This window comes from Electrophorus electricus, chromosome 6, assembly GCF_041902795.1.
Source record: "Electrophorus electricus isolate QZ-2024a chromosome 6, ASM4190279v1, whole genome shotgun sequence".
Taxonomy (NCBI): Eukaryota; Metazoa; Chordata; class Actinopteri; order Gymnotiformes; family Gymnotidae; genus Electrophorus; species Electrophorus electricus.
In genome coordinates this window covers 36,359,903-36,367,523 of record NC_137502.1, presented here as the reverse complement: position 1 = coordinate 36,367,523, position 7,621 = coordinate 36,359,903, and the positions used below count along the sequence as shown (strand labels likewise).

Genomic DNA, 7,621 nt, shown 5'->3' with positions numbered 1-7,621 from the left:
TTCAGAAACCATTTGCAGGGTAGACTCAATTGCCAGAGCCTGTGACCATGCAGACCCACATGACAATTCAGATGGCATGTACTGGTGGCCTGCAGCAAGTTCACAGCACAGGGCAATAGCTGCAGAGAACGCCATCCCTTAGACTCACACCACCTGAAAGCAGAACATTCCTTGATGAACCATTTCAAATCCTGGAGGATTACACCCACATGAGTGAGTGGTTTGCTACTACACAGGTTCTCCAAAACAGACTGGAGCACTCCAGTGCTTACACTTTACCTTCAAACACCCTTAGTTCCTCCCTTCACCACTACAGAACGTTCAAAAGCTGAACTGCCACCTTCCTCATCTTGGAGCTGAAGTAGGTCACCATGAGCATCTAAACAGACACGACACAGGTAGCTGTAAGATGTAGACATTAACCCTAGCCAAAATAAGTTGCAGATACAACTACAGTGGTCATCCGAGCCCTGATTTTTTGGGACTTAACTGACACCATAATGTCAAGAGCACTCAAACCTTCGTGGTCTCTGATCACTCGTGATGGCAACAAGCCAGTTTCACCTCGCTGCTGTCGCTCTGCTGGAGAACTTAATACTACAACATGAGATGGGTGGTCAAGTTGATTATCAGGAGAAGTCATCCACTGAAACACATAAGAAAAAAGGAAACACCAAAATACACTTACCAAGACTAAGGACAGCAATCAGGAGCACAAACACAGAGACTCTTGATGCATCCATTAGAACCAAACAAAAGTTTAGAGAGACTGATAATAAGGAAGACTAGCTATTTCCTTGAATCGAACCGGGCTTTAAATAGCTGAACACAATCCGAGACGAGGTGCCCATCTCACCTGGCCTTCATTAACAATAATGTTAATTTAACAATAGTGTTCAGTTATTGTGTGCGCCAAACAGCCAATCTGCTGTTACGAGCTTGTTCGATGTGACGAATTCTAACGGGGGACAATGTGTAGACATAATACCTTTATGAATTGTTCGTCCTCGATTGCTTTCCTTATGTCGTAGTGCTCCTCCCGTCTGGGAAATGAACGCCAGATTGAAGGAGCGGTAAAACGCGATGCCTTAGCACACGGTTGTCACTTTGAAATGACCACTTGTTTATGAAGCGAGGCGCTGATGTAACGATTTCATGGCAGTTTTGTTCAACATAGTTGTTTAACATGTGTTATCAGTTAAAGTGTTGCTGAACACTTTACTAACATGCCGTCAGTGAAAAAAAACGTTGCTTTAAGATAAACGAAGCAACAGTTCAACCGACAATTCAAAACTGCGGCTGCATTAATGTTATTCCTGAGCGCCATAGTAGGGCTGGAATGAGAGCTTTTGTGATTCTAGGCTATGAAACATTTCCCTGTTAAATGAAGATTTTATTTGCACAATATACAACAATGTATAACGAATATGCCTACGCTAATCGTGAGGCATCAGGAAAATGCACACAATCTAAACAAGACTATAGTTTAGTAAATGATAAATGCTAAAAATAATAGTTGATTGACCACTTCTGAAACGCACGCTGTAGAAAATAAAAAATGTTGTTTTTACGAAGAAAAAACAAAACAAAACCTAGAACCTGTGATTTTTGCTGAGATATTCTGACAATACAGTAACCATGTAAACAACTTTACAGAACAATTTGTAAATTGTACAGTTTAAAACTAGTGCAATTGACAAAAAAGTGCATTTGGAACCAATAAATCCAATTGCCTTTTTTTTGATAAATTAACATGATCACACTGTTAAGAGAATCATTTCAGTAATATTTCTATGCAGTTGGCATATCAAACAGCATTATTTAATTGTCAAATCCTCATTATATGACTCATTTAACTGTTTTTTTGTTTGTTTGTTTGTTTGTTTGTTTGTTTTTTAAATAATGTACTGTCACTTGCTTTTATAATGTACTATTCCTCAACACTACATGCAGACTAGGAGCATCTTAGATGACCGTGGACGCATTCAAAGGGACTGAGCCAAGTGGAGGAGTGCCTGAGCGAGTTGCGGGCATATTCCGCCCATGTGAGGAATTTGTGCCAGTCAGTTTGTGAGGTACACTACTGGTGGAGGAACCTTCCGACCTCTTCAGTTACCCAGTCGACTGGGGATGATGACCAGAGGAGAGAATCATAGTTATATTCCTAGTTTACAAAACTGCCTCCAGACTTGATGTAAATTTGGAACCATGATCAGATCTCTTCTGGTAGACCACATATGCAAAATACATAAGCGAACATGGCTTCTGCAGTTTCCAAGGCCATAGGCAAGTGAGGAAAAGGAATGAGGCGACATGTTAGACAGCTTGTCCACTACCAGCATTATGACCATGTTTCTCTCAGAGGCAGGTAAGTCTGTGATGAAGTCTGTTGCAATGTGGGTCCAGGGGCGATGTGGCGGGGACTGTAGCTTTCCAGCAGGGATAGTGCGATGGGTTCGTGACTGGGCACAGACTACACAAGACATCATGTAAAGCACGCATATCGTGAGGAAGGGAGGGCCACCAAAACTTACGTGGTGCGAGTGATACCCAGATGTCCGTTACATAAGGTCGTATGAGCCCATTCTAGTAATGTTCCTCTCTGGGAAGCTGAAATGTATTGTTTTTCTGGGGGGCATTCCTCTGGGCTAGGGTCATCCTTCAGAGCATTCTCCAGGTCGTCTTGGAAGCGCCAACGTATGGGAGCTAGGAAGCAGCTATTCGGCAGGATGGTCTCTGGATTCGGGTTGGTCTCTCTCTTGTCATAGATCTGTGACAAGGCATCTACCTTTTGATTCTTGGAACCGGGTCTGTAAGACACAGTGAAGTTAAACCGGGAGACCACCTAGCTTGTCTTGGATTGAGTCATCGAGCTGACCGTAGGTACTCTAGGTTTCGATGGTCTGTGTATACCAAGAAGGGCTGTTCAGCGCCTTCTAACCAGTGTCTCCATTGCTCTAGGGCAAGTTTGACTGCGAGAATGGCGGCCCTTGGCTATCACCAGATCAAGTTTAAAAAGATTCTACTGCATCAGTTTTTAATAAATTATATTGAAGTCCTTGTTTTTGGTAGTTGGTGATATTAGGGGTAAGGTTAAATTTGTTCAGCCTCTTCATGAAGTAGATCCTTCACATATTTATTTTGTGTTAGCACCAAGCTAATATCTCCATTTATTCATCCAGCCCAATCACGTCTCTATTCTGTCTTGCACAGATGGAGGATATTTTGCCACCATCAGTAGAGTTCCTTTGATTGATGCATAAAGTCTTGGACATCATCTCACACACTACAATCCAGATCGCTTCCTTTCTCATTCGTGGTCTAGGTAGGTTTTTTTCCTCTGTCGAATGATCGCATCAATTTGTCTGGGAATGTAGCCCATGGATCATAAGGGTATCCATCCATTCTGTATGAGGGTTTTGGCAGCTGTTGGACGAGGTTGAGAATTAACTTGTAGGTGAAAGTGACTGCAAGAATGCAGGTGGTCCTGGGGAGGCATCAACAGAAGTGCTACTGGTTTCAGGAGCCTAGGCTGCAAATAAAATAAATAATTTTCTGTGTAAGAATACAATGTGAATGCTTTTATATTTTAGCTTTCTCTTGAATGCAGCCTACTATCTCAGCTCCCACGCAGCCAGGACTTTGCAGGCTTGAACTGAAAATCATATGTCGCCAGCCCAAGGGAATGGAAGGTCTCTTCTAGAATATCCTTCATCATCTCTGGAAGGTCAGGCAAGACCTCATTGATTGTGGTGTGTAATCATGTTTGCCCCAAGTCAGTCAGTCATTTCTGGAAGATTGTTTGTTGTAGTACAACTAAAAGGGGGGGAGGGAAACAAAACAAAAAAACCTGCCCTTACATTGATCAAGTCAGTGCATATAAACCACCCCATTTGTTTTGAGAGCTTTCTTACATGGAATGTGTGAATTTTGGCATAGTTTCCACTACAGTGGCCAAGAGAATGGGTCCTTTGCCAACACACCAATTCAGTGGAATGACTGTGCCCGTTAACAATGTATGATGGTAACAGAATAAGCTACCAAGTAGTTCATGGTAAGGCATTGCAGCCTTGAACTCTCATTGTGAATACCAGCTCTCCTCTGTGCCAAAAGAAAGCCAGCTTTCTGTACTTCCATTCCAAAATACAGACATATTACACATCCCCCCACTCATTCAAGCTGAATTAACAGTAAATTCACCTGGCTTTTGGTCCATTTAAGTCAAGATTGGCAGGAATGTAGGCTTCATGTAATCAGGAATTTAAATACTGCTTTTAAAAGATCCAGACCACTCCAGGCAAACTTGTCTTTGGGAAAAGAAAGCAAGTTGACCAGTAGTTTGAGAACATTTATTCAGAAACCATTTGCAGGGTAGACTCAATTGCCAGAGCCTGTGACCATGCAGACCCACATGACAATTCAGATGGCATGTACTGGTGGCCTGCAGCAAGTTCACAGCACAGGGCAATAGCTGCAGAGAACGCCATCCCTTAGACTCACACCACCTGAAAGCAGAACATTCCTTGATGAACCATTTCAAATCCTGGAGGATTACACCCACATGAGTGAGTGGTTTGCTACTACACAGGTTCTCCAAAACAGACTGGAGCACTCCAGTGCTTACACTTTACCTTCAAACACCCTTAGTTCCTCCCTTCACCACTACAGAACGTTCAAAAGCTGAACTGCCACCTTCCTCATCTTGGAGCTGAAGTAGGTCACCATGAGCATCTAAACAGACACGACACAGGTAGCTGTAAGATGTAGACATTAACCCTAGCCAAAATAAGTTGCAGATACAACTACAGTGGTCATCCGAGCCCTGATTTTTTGGGACTTAACTGACACCATAATGTCAAGAGCACTCAAACCTTCGTGGTCTCTGATCACTCGTGATGGCAACAAGCCAGTTTCACCTCGCTGCTGTCGCTCTGCTGGAGAACTTAATACTACAACATGAGATGGGTGGTCAAGTTGATTATCAGGAGAAGTCATCCACTGAAACACATAAGAAAAAAGGAAACACCAAAATACACTTACCAAGACTAAGGACAGCAATCAGGAGCACAAACACAGAGACTCTTGATGCATCCCTTAGAACCAAACAAAAGTTTAGAGAGACTGATAATAAGGAAGACTAGCTATTTCCTTGAATCGAACCGGGCTTTAAATAGCTGAACACAATCCGAGACGAGGTGCCCATCTCACCTGGCCTTCATTAACAATAATGTTAATTTAACAATAGTGTTCAGTTATTGTGTGCGCCAAACAGCCAATCTGCTGTTACGAGCTTGTTCGATGTGACGAATTCTAACGGGGGACAATGTGTAGACATAATACCTTTATGAATTGTTCGTCCTCGATTGCTTTCCTTATGTCGTAGTGCTCCTCCCGTCTGGGAAATGAACGCCAGATTGAAGGAGCGATAAAACGCGATGCCTTAGCACACGGTTGTCACTTTGAAATGACCACTTGTTTATGAAGCGAGGCGCTGATGTAACGATTTCATGGCAGTTTTGTTCAACATAGTTGTTTAACATGTGTTATCAGTTAAAGTGTTGCTGAACACTTTACTAACATGCCGTCAGTGAAAAAAAACGTTGCTTTAAGATAAACGAAGCAACAGTTCAACCGACAATTCAAAACTGCGGCTGCATTAATGTTATTCCTGAGCGCCATAGTAGGGCTGGAATGAGAGCTTTTGTGATTCTAGGCTATGAAACATTTCCCTGTTAAATGAAGATTTTATTTGCACAATATACAACAATGTATAACGAATATGCCTACGCTAATCGTGAGGCATCAGGAAAATGCACACAATCTAAACAAGACTATAGTTTAGTAAATGATAAATGCTAAAAATAATAGTTGATTGACCACTTCTGAAACGCACGCTGTAGAAAATAAAAAATGTTGTTTTTACGAAGAAAAAACAAAACCTAGAACCTGTGATTTTTGCTGAGATATTCTGACAATACAGTAACCATGTAAACAACTTTACAGAACAATTTGTAAATTGTACAGTTTAAAACTAGTGCAATTGACAAAAAAGTGCATTTGGAACCAATAAATCCAATTGCCTTTTTTTTGATAAATTAACATGATCACACTGTTAAGAGAATCATTTCAGTAATATTTCTATGCAGTTGGCATATCAAACAGCATTATTTAATTGTCAAATCCTCATTATATGACTCATTTAACTGTTTTTTTGTTTGTTTGTTTGTTTTTTAAATAATGTACTGTCACTTGCTTTTATAATTTACTATTCCTCAACACTACATGCAGACTAGGAGCATCTTAGATGACCGTGGACGTTACAACACAACTACAGCCTCTGTTCCTGTTATCGTCTGGAATGTTCTACCTACATGCTATGCCAGTCACTTGGCATTGCACACTGCCCCCGATATATTCATTGATCCTACAGAATTCAGTTCTCTATGCACGTTGTCGCTGGCCCGATTGCGGATGGGCGTGGAGCAGGACACACAGACTCCCTCGATCATGTGAAACATTTATTAACATAAAACATGAAGAACGGTGGCACTCACACACAACATTAACGACAGACATGACTTATACATTTAACTAAACAAAGGCTACATACACATTTACGTACATCAGCAAACAAACAATGACCAACGGTGAGGCACACACTGACGGGGTTTTAAATAGACAGACACACATTAACACCTAACCCCGTACAGGTGCGTGCCTTCACGGGGGTGTGGCTACAAAAATGGGTGAACCCCCCGGCACGCGGCAGGCCGTACCACATGACTTGTGGAGGGGGAGCGTCCCCTTACATGTGATGGCGTGAACCAGAACAACATAGGCCAGTAGTGGCAAGCAGGTAGACCAACCACAAACACTTCAAAGCAAAAAAGATGCTACATACAACCAGAAAAGATCCTGGCAGATCTTTTTTGTCAGAGAACCAGCCCACATCAGTAGAAAATAGCTCTGGCTGGTGCAACTCTGACCTACTTACCATGCTACCTTAGCCATCCTGCTATACCTAACAACAACCAGCCTAAGAACAGTAAGGATGCACATATCAAACAAATGTATCTAAGTGCTGGCAGCCAACAACTTTAAAGAACTTTAAAGTAGCAGCCAAAGTGTAGGTTAGTGGGGCGAGAGCTTGTAGTGGGAAGTACACGATCTGGCAAGAAGCGGCAGCAACAAGTGCACCAAGTGTACTCTCACACGGAAGTGACATTATCTATATTATAGCTGTCTATAACCTGCTGTGTTATATATATATTACAGTAGCACTGTCTATAACCTGCTGTATTATATATATTATAGCTGTCTATAATCTACTGTATTATATATATTATAGCTCTCTATAACCTTCTGTTTGTAAGAAAACTCTACACCTGCATTCTTCTTTCAACAATGTTGTATTATCATACAACAGTCAGCAGTGATGATTCTGCCAAGTTCCTGTCATGGAGAGTCAGACTAGACAATGTAAGAAAGCCCAAATAGAAGCCTGCAGGAGAACAGAACCATGAAACCACAGCAGAACCATGATGCTGTGGCATAGCTATGACATCACAGTAGAGTTATGACATTACAGCAGAGTCATTGTGGTGGAGGCCACACATCAGAT

General features: G+C 41.8%; 2 long non-coding RNA genes across 2 annotated transcripts; both read right to left on the bottom strand.

Annotated features, from left to right (window-relative positions):
• Positions 1–768, bottom strand: LOC118241175 (uncharacterized). Its single transcript, XR_004775883.2, has 4 exons — positions 689–768; positions 520–597; positions 280–379; positions 1–153 (listed from the first exon to the last, which is right to left on the bottom strand). It is a non-coding gene; the product is annotated as an uncharacterized LOC118241175 (long non-coding RNA).
• A 3,584-nt stretch (positions 769–4,352) lies between these two features.
• On the bottom strand, positions 4,353–5,089 carry LOC113569321 (uncharacterized). The gene is made up of 4 exons (XR_003409742.3): positions 5,041–5,089; positions 4,872–4,949; positions 4,632–4,731; positions 4,353–4,505 (listed from the first exon to the last, which is right to left on the bottom strand). It is a non-coding gene; the product is annotated as an uncharacterized LOC113569321 (long non-coding RNA).
• Positions 5,090–7,621: the final 2,532 nt, after the last annotated feature.